The sequence below is a fragment of the Pinus tabuliformis genome, chromosome 9 (assembly GCF_031772625.1).
Source record: "Pinus tabuliformis cultivar Carrire ecotype Pingquan chromosome 9, CPIR1, whole genome shotgun sequence".
In the NCBI taxonomy this organism is placed as follows: Eukaryota; Viridiplantae; Streptophyta; class Pinopsida; order Pinales; family Pinaceae; genus Pinus; species Pinus tabuliformis.
This window is the reverse complement of record NC_142307.1, coordinates 1092008092-1092030314: the sequence shown is the minus strand read 5'-3', so window position 1 is coordinate 1092030314 and position 22223 is coordinate 1092008092.

Here is a 22223-nt window from a genome sequence, read left to right as displayed (position 1 = left end):
TAGTGTAAAAATTATTTTATCCACTTTTTAGATGCTTCAAAATCTAGGAAAAGATTTCTCATGCTTTATGGCTCATTCCTGCTTTTATATGATTTTTTTGTTTAGGAAAAAGTTGTATATGAGGTTGAAGTGACCACATTCCACCATATGAGTTTCCTAAAGTGAACAAGAGTGTTAGAGTGATTTGACTCAAACTTTTTTCCTTGTGACTGAAAGAGAATTTGGTAATGCAAGTTAGGTGAAGAGACACATTGTTATATATTAGGATAAAATTGTCCTTATGGTACTAACTTGCATTATAGTCTTAAATAGTTATAGTTTCATTCAGAAAAAAAAAAGGCTTGGGTAAGAGAAAATTTCTCATATTAGTTAGGCCTACTATTCATGCAAACAAATGAAAGTAATTGAAGAAAATAAAATATCAAAGAGATGGAATTTAGGAGAGGGAAAAATAAATCGAGAAGAAGAATTGTCCCTAGTGGAGTCGCCAATTCTTCTATAGGGATTTATGCTTGGTTGGGAAAAAGGAAACCCTCTTAAGTTTTCCTGAAAACCTAGGGTAGACAAGGTAAGGGAAATATTGTTCTAAGGTTCAACACTTTCAAGAGTGTAAGGCATAGATTTATATTGACAAAGAAATGCTAGAGAAGAACCTGCTTGAATTTCCCCATACATTAGTTGGAGTCGACATTGTAGTTTATAAGTTCTCCCAACTAGCTCGAGAGGCTAAACTTGCACTTAAAGAAAAATAAAGCAACTTTCACAACATAATAATATGATAAATAAAAACTATTATAAAATAACACTTGAAACATTACTGAATAAATGATGACAAGCCATACTTATAAATGCTCATTAATTATACATAAGGAATGAACAATGAACAATAGTTAGAAAGTAAGAACAATCGATTTGTATTTATTAATAAAAAGGAAGGATATTACGACCAATAAATGTAGTGTAACGACCCCTCTCACATTTACCCAATTTCAAAAGCCTGCTAAGGTAAAAATTAGAAGAGCATCAATATGTCATGACCCAACCTCCCAGTTCTAGTTAATGAAGTGGGGCCTACAAACTAACCATAAATTGACATCCTAATGGGACTACATATCACCCAAGAGTGGAATAAACACCCCAGGTGGTAAATCCTTGAGCTAGAACCTTCTCTAGCTAACCTACACCCACAACCACACCCTTGACACGTCTTCCATGTGGTTATGAGGCTATAGCCGCACTCATAATTTTGCCTCCATGTAGTTATGGCCTAAAATATTTAGTTATGAGCATGCAGTCTCAATACATGTGGCACAAAGATGCTCAATCCATAACAAAAATTTCATCAAACACATGGCAAACATTTAAGATACAGGGCATGAATGCATATCTGATCATAAACTGAGAGTATTCATTAGAGAATCATCAAGAAGTCTCTAATCGCTCTCTAACTAGCTACAACAATGCTTGTTAGTCCATATATTCATCAACCATTTGATAACTAAGCAATTAATCACAAGATCCATAGATAACATACATCATCTAAGCAACAATTAACCAACATAGAAATCATGGAAACTCAGCCATAACATCATTGACATAATCACTACAAATATACAAAAATCACAATAGGAAGATAAATCTGATTAATATATGAAAATACTGACCAAGTGATGGACTTCCACATACCACCTGACCATAGATTGGGCTGAACTAAATCCCTCTTGTCGCCAATCATCCCCACACCATATTCCAGGCATGAATGCAAGATCTCATGGATTAAACCAAAACAAAACCAACCATGGATTCTAGACCTCATCCCTCTACTACAACGATTCCACCTCTACGGTCAGACATCACTAACACCAACTAGATTAGTCTTTATCCAATATGTATAGGGCTCCATGAACTAGTAACTCAACCCAAAGCCTTCGAGGACTCCAGAGTGTTTGTCCAACCCTACTCCAGGGACTAGTAACTCAACCCACTAGGGGCCCCATAACATTTGTCACAACCTAGGCTCTAAGGCTAGCAACTCAACCTACTTTATTCCAGTCCTTCTAGAAAATTTGGTCCAACCCATGACCATTGGAAACTTGAGCACTAATCAGAAGAAAAAAAACAGTGGGAAAAACCCACAACACCATGGTTATCCATGAAATGGAAAGACGATTCTAAAACCATTGTCAGTATAGGAAAATCTCCATGCCAGTGTTAACCATGCAATCCCTTCTATATATAGAAGTGATCCCTCTAGCCCAATTTGTGGGTCTAATAACAACCATGACAAAACAAGAAAACTTCCCTAACTTAGATCAGAATTAAAAATTAGAAAGGGAGATGGCCTACCTGTCTCTTATGCACTCGACCTTTGATGATGATCCTGGTCCTTTAGCTCCCAAGCTTACTCCTTAATATTCCTTGCATATGAATAGCTATAAGAGATATCAAAAGACAACAACAAGAGAGATCATAACATATGCATTCCAATGTAAGTTATACAACAGATCAAGGAGTATTGTACTAAGCAAACCATCATAGACAAGCTTATGGGAAGTAAAACATGCTTTGTATTAATGATTAAATTAAAGAAGGAGGCATACAACTGATGCCTTGATGTTGAAGGCCCACGTTAGGATGGTTCCAAGTCCAATCCAAACTTAACAAGCTCTCCTTTCCTCTCTCACCAATATTGTAGCATCTAAGCACAATTGAGTAGAAGAATATCAACTAGCCATGACCAACCCATTGAGGAAAGTGAAGAATGGATTTATAGTGATGGAGAGGAGGTTAGAGATCCACCAAAGGGGAGGAAGGTCCTTATCCCAAAGGTAAGAACCCTAAAGGTAGGATATTTTAGGCTCGTATAATTATTATAGGGTCACTTGATGATGATTATTATATTTCACATGTTGTAAATAAAATTCCATATTGTAAATTATTTCCAAAAAAGGTCAAAACCTTAATAAAAAAAATATATGCTTGCAAGATGAAATTAAGCATTAGAGGATAATTAAGTATGTTTAGATTAAATTAATCACATAATTTAAATGTGATTAAATAAAACTGTAATAAAGGCCTTTGTACTATAGTTTGATTTTATTGTAACATTGAAAACGACAAAATGGATTTTGTCACATGGGGTTAAACAGTTGCATCTTCCCTCTCCTCGATAATCTCACTCCATAGATTGACGGCTCACAATCCTTTTCAGCCCCCCCTTCTCCATCCGAGCTTTACCACTAGGGGCATGTTCGAAAAGGTGTTTTTATTCCACCAGTCCCACGCTATGTGTCTTCCCCTCTGCACTTTGCAACCCCCCTCACAATACCGCCTACCACTCTGGCCCCCCTCCAAAAATTGCTTACCACCTTCCTGCTTACCACTCTCCTTTCCCACCATATTTCCCATGCACTCTTGGTTATGTTACCCTCCATTCCCTGACTGCCTTTTCACCTCCCGCATCCATGTCATTCATTTGTCTGATGATCAGTTGAAACTATGCTTTTTCCTGTACACCACATTGATTTCAAACATGGTTACGAAACCAATGAGGACAGATTTTCAGAAATAGAAAGAGGTTTTGTCTTCCAATTTCCTCATGTAAAAAACGTCTCTCAATTTTCTAGCAGCTATTATGGTTTCGGATATACAGATGACTCTTTACAGACATATTTTCCCAAATTTTCCTATTTAGTCATACTTCTACATAACATATTGTGGCCAATAAAAGATGAATCTTGAGAATTTGGAGGAGGTGTGTTTTCCTAATATTCAAAAGTACAATAAAATACTTCATATTTTACACAAATATTACAGAATGAGAGATACATTTACATCTTTACCGCTTAGTTTTCAGACTGTGCAAAGTCCTGTTTCAGCCACCTTTTTGCAGAGAATATTGTGAACATATGGAGCTAAATTTTGGGTAACATAGAGAGGATTACCTCAAGAACTTATTTATATACAATAACCTCTCTCACATTTTGGAGATCTATCTCGGAGTTATGTATACAAACGGATGATGGGACCCTATTTTGCAGATTTTTGGGAGGAAAATGCTCAAAGACAGCTAGCCACCTCATCAACTAAGAGTTGCAATCAAATTCGAATTTCTCTTCTTTGTCAACATAAATCCATAATGATAGTGGCAAGTAGGTATATTTGTTTTGAATGTCCTACATGTCATTTCTATTTGTGTAAAACAATTTAGGATATTTGTAAAAAAATCCTGAGATTTTTATCAAGATATTTTAGTTTAGAATTTGTCTAAATACTTCATCATTTGAAGTAATAGATGTTGGGATTTGTATAGAGAAAGACTGCCATTATTGTGAAGTTGTTCATTGAGATTTAGTGGCCATATGCATTAATAAAAGCAAGTTGTTTCAGGATTCGTGTGTCATATCTATGTGGTGAAGTGCATTTACTGTTCTTTGTTTATTTTCTATGTCTATCATGCTTACGTATTCTCTATTTTGAATTAATCAACAGAAGTTGTGATAAATATGATTCGATACCTAGAGTGCCCTATTTTGGCTGTTGTTAATTATAAATGTTTTCCTTTGATATCAAGTTAAAGAGTTCTTAACTACTCTTTAGCTTCAATTGAATCTATTTCTCTTCTTCCACTTCATTTCATTTAAATATAAGAGATCCAATATTATGCCTACCTTGCCCTATTTCACTTAAGCTTGATACTTATGAAAATTGATCACCCCAAGCTCTTCTGACTCCATTTCCCATTGCCCAATGGTCTTCCCTTACTGTTCCACAAAACCAATTCAAAAACCAAACTCTCAGCCCAATAATTAACCTGAAATTCCCAATAAAAAAAGATAAATTTCACAGAGAGGTCCCTCTCTGAGTTTAGGATGGATAGACCCTAAACTTGAAAGTGGTTTTGATGTTGCCTCTGTGTTTTTTTCCTTAGCCTTGAAATTATGGAATGCTAACAGGATCAAAGGATCTAAATCATAGTACTCGACCATATCTTCATCTAACAACAAGTAGCTCACCGTTCTCGAGGCTTCTAGTAAGAGAAGCTTCTGTTACATTTTTGGAGAAATTGCTTGAAGAGGATCAACGTGGATTTTCCTATCAAAAGTTGCGCTGCCAGTATTAATCACTAGTTAGACCAAATGGTACCAGCATGGGTTTTCCTACTAAAAGTAGCGTTGGTCTTGTAAATTAGGGTTTTTCTCAAGTTTTTCCAGAATTACTTCAAGACATTAGTTCTCCATCTCTTCAGGGATGTGTTGAACATATAATTCATGGTGAATGAATTTACACAATTTTTGTTGCTTTACGAAATTTGTGACAATAGTGGCACAAAGGAAAAAACTTCAGGTACAAAGTTGGGAATTTGACAAAATATTGTGTAATAGCCAATGACAACACATAACTAGAAAATCACATGCATATACCAAGCATCAAGAAATCAATAACAAAATAACACATGAAACCTATTACCTACCAAGTGATCGAGCTGTAGTTGCTGATACAACTTCTCCCTTGCACTTTCCTTCTTTCCTTTGTCCTCTTTCTCCAAATTTAAGTGATTCCTATAGTGCTCCAAGCATGCTCCAAGAATGCTCTAAGTGTGCAAGAGTATGAGAGAATGAGAGAATGAAATGAGAGCTCCAAATCTAAACTAACAAAATCTATGAATTGATCCCCCAAAGCCTTTTTATCATTGAGGCCTCAATTTTGTTCATTTTCCCTCTAATTTCCTTAGCATGCAAATTTGTGTCTCTTCACCTTCTTTTTCTCATATTTTCCTTTATTTTCATAATTAAATGCCAATTATTGCCACTTTTCCTTTTCCATTTCCATAGCCATTAATTAATCACAAGTGATATTCACTAAAGTGTTTTTCCTAACATTCAGCGTGGAATACATGTCCCCTAATCTTGGGCTTATTTTATTTACATGGAAAATCAACCTCGTGATCTTACATGTATTTGCAACAACATCCCCTCCAACTCCTATCTCCAAAAAATTTCTCTCAAGGAATGTCTTGACAACATAACAATAAAATGAATTTCCGATCACTTTCTCAATGGCCAAGCCTCCAATATATAGGCATGTGGAGGCTATAAACATTACTAAAATTCTTCCTTGGCTCACATTGGGAAAGATATTTTGGGTGGATGATGTTTCTTCATGTAAAAATGCTTTTATCCACTTCTTGTTTTCTTTAATGTTTAGGAAAAATCTTCCTCATGACTTATGGATCTTTCCCACTTTTGTATGGTTTGTGTTGTTAGGAAATAGATGTATATGAGGATAAAGTGATCACATTGCACCATATGAGTTTCCTTAAGTGAACAATAATGGCAAAGCAAGCTAACTCAAGTTTTTTTCCTTTTGACTAAATGAGAATTTGGCAATGCAAGTTAGGTGAAGTAGCATAGTGTTATAGAATAGGATAATATGGTCCTGATGGTACATAACTTTCATTATAGTCTTAAATAGGCTAGAAAAAAGGGGTGCAAAAGGATGTATTTCAACAAAAGGCACAGTAATATCCTTTGAGATGATGAGGAGGTGTTTTTAGGTATAACTATTCTACTATAAGTATTTATGCTCAGTTGGACAAATAAGAAACTCCCTCAGGTTTTCCAGGAAACCTAGGGCATACAAATTAAGGGGAAAAAATTTCTAATGTTCGACACTTTCACGAATGCAAGGCGTAGATTTAGATGTTTAAAATTGCAATAATAAATGTTGAAAATGGCATCAAGAAAGATTCCAATTTAATTTTGTCCTTGAATTAAACTAGGAATAAAATTGTAATTTCACATCTCATGACAACTTTTATTAGTTAACTAAGTTAATTTGACCTAGTTGTCTTAGTTAATTCAAGTTGAGGGTCTAAATTGAGTCATATAGAATGTATCCTACATTATAAGAGCCTTGGTAGAGTTTATTTTGAGTTGTAATTAATTACCTCTATTTAACTGAGTTAGATTCAGTTAAACTAGTTCAAACTATTGGAAGAACTGGTGGGAGGTCTAATAGTGTGGTGTGCCTGCAGTGATCAACTAGTTAACTGATGATTCACTCATCAATAACTCATGCATGTCAAATTTGAGAGTTACCTAGTTGATATTGGAGTTCAGGGACAATGTACTATTAGTTGTATAATAATCCAAATTTTACACGTGGTGCATGTAGTTAGAGGAAGGCCTATGAGGGGTGCACAATTCCAATTCAAGAATTTCCCTAATTAATAGGGGGCTAATTCCCAAGAAAACAGCACAAGGAAATAGGGAATTGGGTAAGCAGAAAATTGGTTAAATATTGGCCTGGGCTTGTCTAGGAAGATGTGAGATAGATAGTGTAGAAAATCCTGTAGATTCACAAGCTCATTCAGTTTACTAAACCGCATGACAAGAATCTACTTCTACTTTCAACCAACGAAAGCCAGTAGATTGTTGAAAACAATAAGAAGAAGAAGAAGATAAATCAATGGCACATAACACAATATGTATCTACAGAAAGCCACTGCTCAAAATCTTGCTATCTGTATTGCATATATTAGAAATATGGGTGATGATACAAATCTTTTTCTCACTAGAACAATTCTTCACAAGTATGCTCAACTCTCTTAGCTCATAAGAATGCTCTTGGGCAACACTTAGCCAATTCTACAACTCTCCAAGCCCCTATTTTCTTGCACAGTTCCTATGGCTGAATAGCCCATATTAATGGGAATCTAGTGCATCTAAAACTGTGCAATCCAAACTAGGTCCTGTTCCTGATTACATGCATGATATATACAACTCCGCAAATCATACAACTGATAGTACACTATCCCTTCTCTCTAGTCTCAATTGGGTTTTTCTCAGAACTGACATGCATGAATTTCTCATGAGGAAATATTTAGTTAACTGGAGTAGCACTAGTGGATCCATTAGTGCACCAACTGACTGTTAATCCTCTATTAGTTCCAAAACGAAAATAGAACTAATTTAAGTGAAGTTGCCTCAATAAACTGAGTGACCTAATTTCCAACTCAATTTAAACTCATACTGGACCCCTAAAACTTAGGGAAAACATATGCATGACTACAGAAAGACTTCCAAGTTGAAATTCCTAAGCTAATTAAGTTAATTAAACTTAATTAACTATTTACAAGTTTCTATGAGAATAGAACTCGATTTTAATTCTCAGTTTAATTCAAGGACAAATTAAACTGGAATTTCGTGTTGCCATTTCTCAATATATAGAGATAGTGCAAAGGTTGCTCGGTCTTGACGAAAGCATTGTAATATTCTCAGAATTTCTGACTAGTGAAATATATAGATAACATGGGTTTTTAGTTGTGGCTTTCCCTAGGAAATTATCGTGCAATGTGTTGATTGAATTATTTCTCTTGTATGCTTCATGATTTCTCGATCGTTTAATTGTTTTTGCTAATGAGTAGTGTAGATTTAAGTATATTATTTTAGCATATTAAAATTAGTAGTTTGATTCGACAAGAAATTTCTACATGATATCAGAGAATAAATAACTCTAGAAGTGGAGAATATGAGTTTTTCTTTTGCAGGTGAAATAAAATTTGCAGTATCATACTTAAGAGCCAACAGGATATCATTTTACTGATTGAGACTAGAATATACCATTGAGGGTAGTTCAAACTATATTTATGTGAAGGAAAGGATGGAGGCAGTGTTGGAAGACAACAATGTTAAGGAATTCATAGAAAAATATATTCCCAATGTTAGAAAATTATATATTACAAAGCAATGGACCACATAAAATATTGTAGAAATATAAACACAGAAAACACATAAAACAAGAGAGACACAGATATACGTGGTTCACCCAGTTTGGGCTACATCCATGGAGAAACAACTAGCCCTTCCTTTTACATTATCCAGCAAACTGAAGAGATACAACCTACAACAGATCCGCTGTAACACCCTCTTCGTTCTCAATCTCCTCTCTATTCCTCACTCAGAATATAGATGTGCATAGACACAATACAATTCATTCATATATAGTGAGGGGTTGCCTTCTAGGGAAAAAAAACCCTAAATTAAACATAACTTCTACCATCAGATCATCCACCTAATGAACGACCCAGATTGACTAGAAACTACTAGACTTTTAAAAGGCAATTTTACATCTATTTTTAGCTTCGCGGGTGTTGCCCTCGAACCGCAGCCAGGGTACCGCTAGCCCCCGAACCCCCCAACAGGGGGGGATTAGTCCCCTCGCCCCCCCCCCACGTGGAGGGGTGTACAATCTTCCTGGGGTATACATCCAGCTGAAACCTTTGAATACAGAAGATAGTCAAGCTCCACACCCAACACCCAAGCCTCCAGCGGCTGATGCTAAGGATATAGCAGAGTGGAGAAAATGTGTTGCAAAGGCGAGAAGGATTATATTAGAAGGAGTTCGAGATCATATTTTTTTGAAGCTCCATGGTAAGGAGACCCAATATGCAATGTGAAAGGCCTTGAAAGGCCTATTTCAAAATATCAGTTACCACAGGAAGTTGGAACTGAAGGACAAGCTAAGGAAAATCAAGATGGAGAAGGGCGACACAACACCAAAGTGCTTGACCAAGTTCACCCAATGTTGGGATGAGCTTAGAATTGTTGGTGTTACAATTTTTGAACATGATCTAGTTAGCCTAGAACTTCTAGGCATTCCCAAGGTCTGGAACAACTACAGGGACTCGTAAAGGGAGGGATAAGCTACTGAAGGGAGAGTTTGTGATCCAACTTGGTGCCAGAAGAGATTCGGTGGAACACCAGAGATGGATCGTCATCTAAACATGATGATGAGGAGAATTTTTCCTTAGTTGTAAAGATGAAGAAATGGAAAGGGAAGTCATCCCATTTGAAATTAGATTCCAGTCAAGGTGGCAAGAAGAAGGACATGTTGAAGATTAAATGTTTTCATTGTCACAAGCTGGGACATTATGAAACAAAGTGTTTGTACAAGAATGCCGACATAATCCCTCAAGAGAAGCAGAAAGGTGAAGCTCTTGCTTCACAATTAGCACTATATTTCACCCTCATCACTTGCATGGTGACATCGGTGATGGATAGTATGTGGTATCTGGATAGTGGAACCCCAGTCCATATTACTGGCAACAAAGAGTTATTTAGTGATTTGGAGGAGAAGGACCTATAAGTGCACATTGAAATAAGAGATGATGGGAGGTATAACGCAACTGGCATCGGTATTTTTACTTTTCAGAGTGGGTTTGTTTCCCCTCTCAGACTCTTAGATGTGATGTTTGTTCAAGGACTAAAGAAGAATCTTGTTTCTATCAGGATGCTCGAAGATAGTGGCTACGATGTGGTATTTAGAAAAGGGATGGTTTTCCTTATACACATCGCCATGGGAAAGGTGAAATAGGTTGGTGTGCGAGTTAAGAACCTATATTCACTTGAGGTACAAGATGCATGCAAAGCCTTGAGGAGCAAGGAAAATGTTAGAGACTTTGTGGTTGAGAGGGATAATGAATTACCTCTCAACGTGCAGCCTCAAAAGCAACCTCAGCAAGTTGTGGAGCAACCACAAATGGAGAATGAAAGAGGAGGCCGAGAGGATACTTCCACTCACACAGATACCTACAGTAGGGGGAAATTTAGAGCCATGTGGGTAGCGTGAGCACATGAAACCATACCTTTAGGTGAGAGGTTGGGTGATGTAAAGTAATAGTCCCAAGAGTTGCAGAAATTTGGGCAAGGTCCATTGAGGTTTTTTTTTTATGGATCATTGCCTTGCTACGAGATCCCAAAATATTCAGTAGTAGGAGGATCAATTTCATTCAGATACTAAGGAGTGCAGAGAAGAGTTGACAATAGAGCAGGATGTTTAGTAGCAGAGTCATCATAAGCACAATTTTCCCAATAGACAATTGTGGATTGATTCATTTTATTTATTTTTAGATGATTTTCAGTGTTAGAAAATTATATATTACGGAGCAATGGAACACATAAAATATTGCAGAAATATAAACACAGAAAACGCACAAAACAAGAAAGACACAGATATACGTGGTTCACCCAGTTTGGGCTACGTCCACCTCGAACAGCCAATCCTTCCTTTCTATTATCTAGCAAAATGAAGAGATACAACCTACAGCAAAACCGCTGTAATATCCTTTGTTTTCTCTCACAGTCTCACCTCTATGTTTCTCGCTCACCGAATACACATCTATCTCACAGCCTCAAATACAATGCCCTCATATAAAGAGAGGGGTTGCCTTCTAGGGCAAAAAACCCTAAACTAAACATAAGTTCTACCGTCAGATCATCTGCCTAATGAACGGCCCAGATTGACTAGAAATTACTATACTTTTACAAGGCAATTTTACAGCTGTTTTTAGCTTCGATGAACGGCCCCCCTGGACCCCCCACGGCAGCGATTATTTTACGGGCGGCGTTGCCACCCCATTTTGAACTGGGGTCCAATATGCTAGTACTATAGAAGATAATCAGGCTCCACACCCAACATTCAGTTACATATGTTGTAGTAGCAAGAACAACAATGAGAAGTGTTGCATGCAATACATTCCAAAGGTATTAGATCGGGATAGATGTGAATCGCTTTCTTGTTGAGGGAGAGTGTTCAAAATTTCAACAAGAAATGTTGAAAATGGCATCAAGAAAGATTCTAATTTAATTTTGTCTTTGAATTAAATTAGGAATAAAATTGAAATTCCACATCTCCTGACAACTTGTATTAGTTAACTAAGTTAATTTGACTTAGTTGGATGAATTAATTCAAATTGAGGGTCTAAATTGATTCATGTAGAGTGTCTCCTACATTATAGGAGCTCTGGTTGAGTTAATTTTGAGTTGTAATTAATTAATTCATTTTACTTGAGTTATGTTGGGTAGCGGAAGCCCCGCGCAATGGGTATGGTGCATGAAGCCCGAATTTTTGGGTAATAGCAGGGTAAAGAATCCATGAGATGCACGTAGCGCTATTTCTAATAATTCAAATTCAAAAGGGTAGTCCGCCCAAAAATAATGTAAATAAATGTAGGTTGAGTCGGCCCGCCTATGGATCGCGGTCCATGGAAAGGTGTAAATAGAGTGGGCTCTATGGGTAGAGTAGCTATGTTTTGGCTATGATTTTGGAGATCTGAAATGTAATGGGTGTTTGAGAAGAGCATTCTGAGAGCGTCTATAAGTCCGAGTCGGGGGTTTGGGTAGAGGATAGAGGCTCTGCAGCTGTGTGCACAGAGGCCTGGAAGAGTCCGCAGCTATGTGCACAGACCCCTCTAGTTGAGTGCGTAGGGAAGATCTGGATGTAAGGGTGATAATTGGAAATAAGGATAAGTTTCTTCTAAATTATGTGTTAACTTTGAACTATTGCAGCTCTGTACTTTTATAGTCAATGAAATTGTTTTGATCTGCACGCATATGCTTATTGAGTAATTGTGAATCGGGTTTAATCTTAATATGTGAACTAAATAGAAGTGATAAATGTTTGCTTAAAGACCTCTCTATGTAGATCTGGGTTATAATACTTAATCAAATAAATTAGATTTGTAATCAGCGCGGTAAGAGAAAGCTAAGATTATCTGGATTTGCGTGGATCTAGCATAGCGTGAGGCTACAGGATGGCGCATGAACCTCTTAGACCACATCTAAACATTCCAAGGGTGTGGAAACCTGGTTCCAGCACCCTCCCCTGCTACCTCGGGTGAGACCTCAGTCCGCGCTTTGTGGGCTGTTGCCAAAAGGGCCAGTAGCTGCGGGACTTGCTTGGCTAAATAATTCTTCCGAACCTAGGCCAAGCCCATATAAGCCAACAAATGGTTCCATTGCCTGGGACTGGGATTAGCCTAAGGGGTGTCTAATGTTGGAACACTGGAACCCTACAAAGAAAGAGTGGTGGGATTTGAAATTCCACGAGTTCGTAGTTCCGGAAAACATAAATCTGCGAATATGGGAAGAAGATTGGCTGGACCGGTATATATTCACATACACTCACGAGATCTTCTTTGCGTCATTCCTGGTAGAGCTGTATGAGTGGATCTCAAGGCTAGCTGATAGTGTGGGAAGGTGCAGATTGGACCAACCTATTGTGTGGATCCTGGAACTTGTGCGTCGGCTAGAAGCCACCGAGGTTAAGATCACGCATGCAGTAGATCATTGGTTGGATCGGGTAATAGGAGGATTTATCACTGATTTTGCGATAGATACCACCGTGAGCTATAGTGAGGCAGAAAGGCAATTTCTTCAAGGACCGCGAGGTAGGTATATCAAATCATTAAATACGTGGATTAAGATGTCGTTATGTGAAAAACAGATTATGCACACTGATTAATGTCTAGAGTAACGTGGAGTGGAAGAGGTTACCGCGGAACAAGAGGAGTAGAGAACAGTCCGCTAGCTTCCATTTCCCATGAAAGCGAGGAAGAAATCGCAAGGTTCTCACGAGGAAGTGGGGTCTGATTGATCAGAGAGCGCTTCCCCCTGATACCACCTCCATCCATGCCACCACCCGATTCACCTACATCAAATCCATCCACTCCAACACCAACCCTAGCCCCAACTCCAACAGCCTCAAATATTGGGATGGCAAGTTCAGTTAAGCGCAGATATTTAAAGGTGCGGGGAATGATGAACCAGGACGATTCTGGTTTGTGGTAAAATCTGTACGGGATGCTCAGGGTATCACAAATGATAACATCAAGAAGGCTACCCTAGTTAGTCCGTTTCAGGACTGTGCACTAACTTTGTACATGAAGTATTCAAGTGATCATCCAACTGAAGGTATTACTGTAATCAAGGAGGCGCTAAATAAGGAATTTGGGCGCCCAAGGTCAAGGACCCAGTCAGTCATTAGGTTCAAAGAGATTCTAATGATGCCTAGTGAAACTTCAAGGGATTTGGATCAGAGGTTGAAAATTTCTATCCGCGAGGCCAACATGACACTAACAGATGAGTAGCATTGCGCGTGGTTTGTGGCATCATTGACACCACATTTGAGGATGGCCCTGTCACAACAAAAGATCTCAACCCAAGCCGAGGCACTAGAAATAACAATGAGGTTACATGACACCCCAATACTGGACCTAGGTTTGGGAGTTCAGCAAATCCATGCGCAACTTCAAAACTTGAATTTCCAACTACAGAGCATGAAGCAAGAAAGGGTATACTGACCGGAGGTATGTGTGGAGGTGGGATGTGTTAAATGCAAGAGCCAAGCGCACGATAAGGACCATTGCCCTGTCTTCATAAACTGTCTTGTAGGGGAAGGCCCAATGCCATTAAAACTAGAGGTACAAGCAGGACCAAGTGCTGCCCCTGTGTTATTGGGTAGCAGAAGCCCTGCGCAATGGTTAGGGGGCTCAAAGCCAGACATTTTGGGTAAATTTAGGGTAAAGACTCCGTTGAAGGCGCGGAGTACGAATTATAATAGGTCAAATCAAAGGGTAGTCCACCTGAAAATAATGTAAATAAATGTAAATAGAGTTTGCCCGCATAGGGATCGTAGGCTAAGGAAGGGTATAAATAGAGCGAGGCTCTATGCGTAGAGATATTTAAGTTTTGATAGTTAATCTAGAATATGGAATGTAATGGGTTCTTGAAGAAGATAGTTTGAAATCATCTGTAAGTCTGAGTCAAGGGTTGGGGTAGTAGATAGAGGCTCTGCAGCTGTGTGTGCAGAGGCCTGGAAAGTCCGCAGCTGTGTGCGCAGACCCCTGTAGCTGAGTGCGCAGGGTGGATCTAGATGTATTGAGGATAAGTGGAAATAAAGATAAGTTTCTTCTGAAATTCTGTGTTCCTTCTGAGCTGTCATGAATCTGACTTTCATAATATCTGTTTAAATTAATCTGCTTATTGTATGAATGTATGTAAATCTGGGTTCATTTTAATGTGCGAATCAATTGTGTTGGTTAAAGGTTTGCTTAAAGACCTCGTTGATTTGTAATCGCATCCTCTAATAGAATAGCACACTAATAAGAAAGATATAATCAATCTGGATTTTTGCGAATACCGAGCAACGCGGAGTTGTAAACCTTTGCGTGAAACCTATAGACCACACCAAGACCTCCCTAGGGTGCATAAATCTAGTTCCAACACCCTCCCCTGCTACCTCGGGTGAGACCTCAATCTGTGCTCAATGGGTTGTTGCCGAAATGACTGGTAGCTGTGGGATTTGTTTAGCTAAATAACTCTTCTGAACCTGGGTCAGGCCCATATAAGCCAACAAATGGTTCCGTTGCCGGGTCTGGGATCTGCCTAAGGGGTGTCTAATGTGGGAACATTGGAATCCTACGAAGAAAGAACTTGAAGATTGGTGGGATATGAAGCTCCACGAGCTCGCGTTTTAGGAAAACAGAAACTCGCTGATATCAGAGGAACAGTGGTTCGATTGCTATATATTCATAGATATACACGAGATCTTCTTCGTAACATTTCTGATAGAATGTACAAGTGGATAACGAAGTTAGCTGATAGCGTTGGGAGGTGTAGATTAGACCAGCTGATAGTGTGGATTCCGGAACTGGTGCGTAGGGTGGAAGCCACCGAAGATAGACTTGTGTGTGTGGTAGACCGCTGGTTAGATCGGACCATATATGGATTTATCACTAAATTTGCGATAGATACAACCATAAGTTACAACGAAGCAGAAAGGAAATTTCTCCAAGGACCACGGGGTAGGTACATCAATCATTGAATACTTGGATTAAGATGCTTCTGTGCATAAAAAATATTCTACACGTATATTGATGTCTGGAGTAACATGGAGAGAAATGGGTTATCGAAGAACATGAGGAGTAGAGAACAACCCTTTTATTTCTATCTTGTGGGAGAGCCAGGAGGACCTTGCTAGGTTCTCACCAGGAAGTGCGGTCCGATTGATAAAGAAATATTCCCACTGATACCACCTCCGTCTACACCACCACTCACTTCACCCACGTCAAGTCCATCCACACAAACACCACCTCCACCCCCTCCGCCACTGAAAGCTAGGATGGCGACCGCAATCAAGTTACCAACATTTCAGGGTGTAGGGAATGAAGAGCCAAGTCGGTTATGGTTTATGATAAAATCTGTATGGGATGCGCAAGGCATAACAGATGAAAACATCAAAAAGGATACGTTGGTTAGTGCACTACAGGACCACGCGCTGACTTGCTACGTAAAATACTCAACGACCATCTGAATCAGGGAAGGATGTGCTTAATAAAGAGTTTGGTTGACCAAAGTTTGAAGCCTAGTTGGTCGTTGGGTTCAAGGAGATAGCAATGTTTCTTGGCGAAACTCCATGGGATCTGTACCAAAGGTTAAAGAGTACTATTTGCGAAGCTAACATGACTTTGACATATGGGCAGCATTGCACATGGTTTGTGGCATCATTGACACCCCACCTGAGGACGACTTTGTCACAACATAAGATCTCAACCCAAGCCGAGGCACTGGAGACAGAAATGAGGTTACACACGACCCCAATACTGGACCCAGGGTTGGGAGTTCAAAAAGTCCACATGCAACTTCAAAACTTGAAGTCTGGAAGTGCAAAGCTTGAAGCAAGGAAAAGTGTCCTAATTAGAGGTACACCAGGAGGTAGGTTGTATCAAATGTAAGAGCCAAGTGCACGACAAGGACCATTGCACTGTCTTCACGAAATATCTGGCGGGAGGAGGCCCAATGTTGTTAAATGTGGAGGTACAAGCGGGGTCGAGTGCCACGCCTGTTCTATGGTGTGCGATTTTCCAGGTAGGAGGAAAGCATGCCACGGACAGCTGCCACCTATTGCCAAGCTTACAACAACCTCCTCAACACTTATTTTGTAACTTCTAGAGAATGATGGGTCACGAGGAAAGGGATTGCCACATGTTTATGTATCGACCACCTACATATAGGATGCAAATAGAGATGTGCGGGCAGGACCCGGCTGCACCATTCGCGCGCGGGGGATTCCCAGTACGCAGATGGGGTCGTGGCGGAATGGGACCTAGACAGGGATGAGGACAATTAATTTGCTATAATTGTGGAGGGCTAGGGCATTACGCTAAGGGTTGTAGAATCCAACCAAAGCCTGTTGTCTGTCATGCTACCAGTTTGATCATGATGCAGTCGACTGCCCTACGCTGATTGGTCAATTGTGGGAAAAAGGAGTGCTCCAAGCTAGGCCCACTCAGAATGTCCAAATGATGAAGGCTGAACCATGCACCGAAGACCCCAACATAAATAGGATGCTCAAAAGTGGCACAGCTACAAGGGAAGATAAGTAGAAGAAGCCAGAAGACAATACATGGGTTTGTAAGGCTCTTGCAAAACCATAATTCGATTTGGCATGAGCGAAGGAAACCTTTTTGGAGGCTAAGAAAAATTTCACAGAAGCATCGACTTCAAGTAGTAAGGGACCACTAGAACTAGAACAGGATAGGTCTTTGATAACTACCTTCTTAGAAACCTATATGAAGCTTCTGAGGGATGCTAATCTGATGAAAGGGTTACAAGAGTTAATAAATAGATGTGCTGGGGTAGACGAATTGCACTTGATTCGCAAATTGGGCAAACATGTTTTGCATACCAGTTGGGAGATGCGACTGACCGTCCATATTAGCGACTATGAGATGGACCAGGCCGTTTTAGATCTGGGGTCTGATGCAAATTTCCTACCAAAACAGACTTGGGAACATGGGTAGGCCTATGCTGCGATGGTCCCTGATCCAATTATGGATGGCCAACCAGCAAAAGATTCTGCCTATGGGAAGGCTGCAAGGAGTTACCATGGACATCAACGGCGCCAACACACAAACATATTTTGAAGTCATTGAAATTGTGGATGAAAGTAACCCATATCTAGCATTGTTAGGGATAGATTGGGAAACAAACATGAATGGAATCATCAACCTCAAGGAATGGAAAATGATCTTCGAAAAGAATCCTCTCCGAGTAGTGACTCCATTGGAGCCAGCTAAAGAAGCACGTTATACTGAAACTGTGCATGACGATGACAGTGATGGGGAACTAGACTGTCTCTATCAACTCCCAGTGCGAAATTAGGACAAGGTGAATCCAACAGCAGATGGTCGACTCTCATGGGACCGTGATAGCTCTTGCACATTGGATTTGGATGAAGAGGTTGAACGATGGCAGAACTGACTGCATGAAGTAACCACATTAAATTGCAACAGGATGGTCATAACAGGAGTCGTAGATTTGCCCACAGAGGAAGCCAAAGAATCGGTTGCTTCGGTGAAATCGAAACTAGGTGCACCGATAATATCTATGGTAGCACCTTGAATGACCTTGGCTTTAGCAAAAAGGGGTAGTCGTAACAAACCAAAGGAAAAAGCGTGGAGGTCACAGATAGGTGCAGGCATAAGTGGCTAGACAAACTAAAGGAAGTAGCCTGAAGCGACTCTAGTCGCTAGTAGCCAACAACAGGGTCTGCAGGGACTCAAGGGGCAGCACACATCATGACCATCCAATGACACAAACCTCTTGGAAGTTGCAAATACCATGGAATAGATGGGTTTGGAGTAAGCGATGGAAGAGAGCTTAGAGGAAGCTAGGTAGCTGTAGGCCCCGTGCTGACAGCACACTCTAGGTATGGTCGGGAGACCAAAGAGTGATATATGGGAACAGATTCAGCATAATGTCACACTGCGAGACTCACAAAAGCATAGCCCCTCTACACATAAGGCAATTCAGACCGCTTAGGAATACTGCGAAGAACGACCGAGTTGTGACCCCACTATCATGGTTACGCACACATCCTCGAAACAAAAAGATGGCTACCCGAGCGTTCTAGTGGTGCTCGCAGCCCAGGCTGGCAGGGACATTATGGGGATGCATTAGTGGTTCGAACACCTGACTATTGGTCGATGATACAGTCTCAGCGCCCCGAGCAGGTGAAAGAAGGCATGGGACTATAAACAAGTTTGCAGGAAGTCGGTCTGGCGAAAAACTTTCCTCCCAAATTACTCCGCCCTCCTGATCGCAGTAGTGTCTGATGGACTACGATACCACGTGAACCAGTCAAGGGATGACCATTATCACCACTATTCATGTCAAGGACGTTGCGGTATGGCAGGAAGGAGTGGGCAGTGGACCTTTAAGGCGAAAGTTTCGAGTCAGATCCACTAAGATCTGCCGAGGGAACGTTAGTACTAAGCCAGAAAAGGAGGGAAGGGAGTCGTTCAAAATTACAGCTTTATTTTATGACTGGGGCACGACATGGCCATATTGGCACTATACATCATAGCATAGCAACAAGCAGTCAACTCCCAGAGAACTCATGAGTGCCATGGTTAGAACCCGAGCACGATTCATGGAAGAAATGCAGCTAAATCAAGAAGAGCCAGAGGGCAGGAGTCAGGCACCTAGGGTTCCGAAATCCCCACGCACACTGCGAAAGAAGAAGACTAAGTAGAAGACAAGAACAGTCCAAGCCCCACCACGGTTCACCAAGCAATCCGCAGCTGATAAGGGCAAAGCCATTTCCACTGAATCCGACAAGGATGACGATGCTTGTTATAGACATTTTTGGGCCCTACAACCCCAAGCATGAAATGTCCATAAATCAAGGGCTCCTGAGTCCCTAAAAGTGTTGTTCTAACCCCTAAAGGAACAAGGTCAACATATTACAGCTTCTCCCAGAAGTTCTCCATGAGAAACTGCTCAGAATTGGTCAAAATAGGATCCTTGCAGCTGCTCCACTGGCTAAGTGCGTTGCATCTCACCTAAATACACTGTGAGGGTGCATTGCATTTCAAAAGTCCCTTCTGTGGGGTGCGATGGGTGAGAAATGACAAATGGCAGTGTCATTCCACGAGGTGGAGAGGCAATGGAAGCTTCCATAATCTTCTCCTGTGACACTTGCCTCACTGAATTCGACCAAGGATGAGTAAGAGGCCATCAGTCTCCAAGTGGAAGCAAGAACTATTAGAGAGAAGACACTAATCAAATCACAAGCTGACTCATCCCCCTTACAGATATCTATATATGGATCCCTCATCCCATAGATCCTCAGGCTGGAATTTTGCATATTGTAAGGAATTGCTGTTGGTTTTCTGAGACAAACATCAGATTGTTGGGTGATCTAAGCTTTGTTTGAGGTGAAGAGGGGCTTTTTTGCTGGGAGGTTGATGTTGGGTCGGAACAACCGGTTGTAACTCCTCTTGGCTCTTTTCTTGTTTATCAATAAAAGAAATTTAAGTTTTCCTCCATGCTTTTGTACCATTGATGCTTGTTACATTTGTGAAGCTGGGCGTGCAAGGGAGTAGGTAGCTGAGGACTATCAAAAAAGAGAGGAATCAAATCAGGAGATTGGCGCAAGACAGAGGTTGGTCTTTCTGTTCCTCTCTATCTATAATTCATAAAGGAAAAACAAAAGTAGCTTTTCTCTGTTTGTTTCGAAGGCAGCTGTCACACCTTAGTGGGATAGAGCAGTTCTAAATAGACACTTTTCCCTGTAACAAAATGGCGACTCCACTGTGGAGATAAATAGTTTGTTTGTTTATCATTCTTTTTTGTTTGTTTCATAAACTTACAAGTAGCATTCGAACTGTATTTTCCATAACAAATGCAAAGTAGACAACTGCTACTTCAATCCATCTACTGGATCTGTTTATGATTTAAACAACTGATTTACAAACGATCTGATTGCCCTTGTGATAGCTCTTAGATCCTCCTTAGATCTAACCCTGATTGTTGCATTACTGATTGCTTTTTGCTCGGCCAAAACACAAGAACTGAACTGCAAACTGTGACCCGGAACTTGAGCAGAGTCTCGTTTCGGCCCAGCGCAGGTACTGTTCAGAGATTCTGAATTTCAGCGCACTTCCTGAGTGGTCAACCTGCGCTGCATTTCAGATTCTCTGTGTTACAGGTGCGCTGATCAGACTAGCTCTGTGCAGTTGTGGCTTCTTTGGTTCATTCTTTCCAGTTCTATTCTTGAATTTTGCTGCCTGTGATCAGTATATGTCTGTTTGAAACCCTTTTTCCTTGCTATTATTCCGCCTCCTTTGTACAAAAGAACTGTAGATGTTTTTGTGTGTTTTTTGAGTCATTTAGAGTCCTCCTTTGCAAAAGTAGCGTAATCGTACTGTCGTCCTTTGATTTGAAACTGTCGCAAGTGTCAATTTCAATCGTAGGAAAGAGTTTGATTACTGTTGATGGTCGATTATCTTGTTACTATTGCTTTTGGTCTGAATTTGTAATTTTCTAGTGTCAAGAACAAGTATTCATTTCAAAATCATAAGGTGTTGTAATCGTCTCCATTTTTTGATTTCAAAAAGAAACTTGTTGATATTTGTCGCTTGAAAAGAAATTCAGATTTGTGCATCAACTTTCTTTTTAGCATCCATATACTAAGAAAGTCGAAAACAAATACATGCATGTGCATTTTCATATAGACAGTCTGATTGGCTTGATTTAGGAAAGTGCATTTAGAGTGTGCTCTTTGCTCTTTGTGAAAAGATTCCGTCTTTCTTTTCCCTAGTAGCTAGGATTTTCATTGCATAAAAGAGATAAAAAGTTTGTTTATCATCTTAGATTGCATTTTAGGAATTACATCTACATCTCGTGGTGAACCCAAAAGGCAAACTTCATAAATAAGATCAACTTAAAATAAATTCAATGAATCTAACAACGCTTTGGAACTTAACGCACAACATCTAGAAGTCTAGGCTAGAGACGTATTCCGGAGTCGTAAAGCCTGGTAACTGTTGTTCTCACTGATGGTTGGGTGATTCCTCCACTTTGAGACGATAAGTGCCAGTACGAACTTGTGCTCCCATGTACCGTCGAGTATATTTTGGGAGACCCCAATAGGCTTAATCCTTTATCCATAGGAAGCCGTGTCTGCCGCCCTATCGATCGCAATGCACTGAACACAACATTCGGGAAGATTGATTGTCGTACCGTAAAAAGTATTCTGCAGTTTTGCGATTGGTTTGGTAATCCCTCTACCTAGATTTTCGGAGCAGTCCATTTCATTCCTTTTCAGACTCCTTAACGAAAAAGGTCCATCTGAGCACTTGTCACTTCAGGCTCATTAAAAATCGAAGGAGACTAGAGTCATCTTTTGTTTTTCCTCGACTCTTAAAAACTGAAAAAACAAGTTGTGTCAAAGCGTCTAAAATTTATTTTAAACGAAATATTCATTACCCTTTCCTACGTTGATCTTGGGTTGAGAAAATGGAGTCCACCAATCAAGGAATTCCCCTTGGAGGAAATCCTAGTCCCTTCTCCTCTTGGGGAGATGTTGGTGCACCC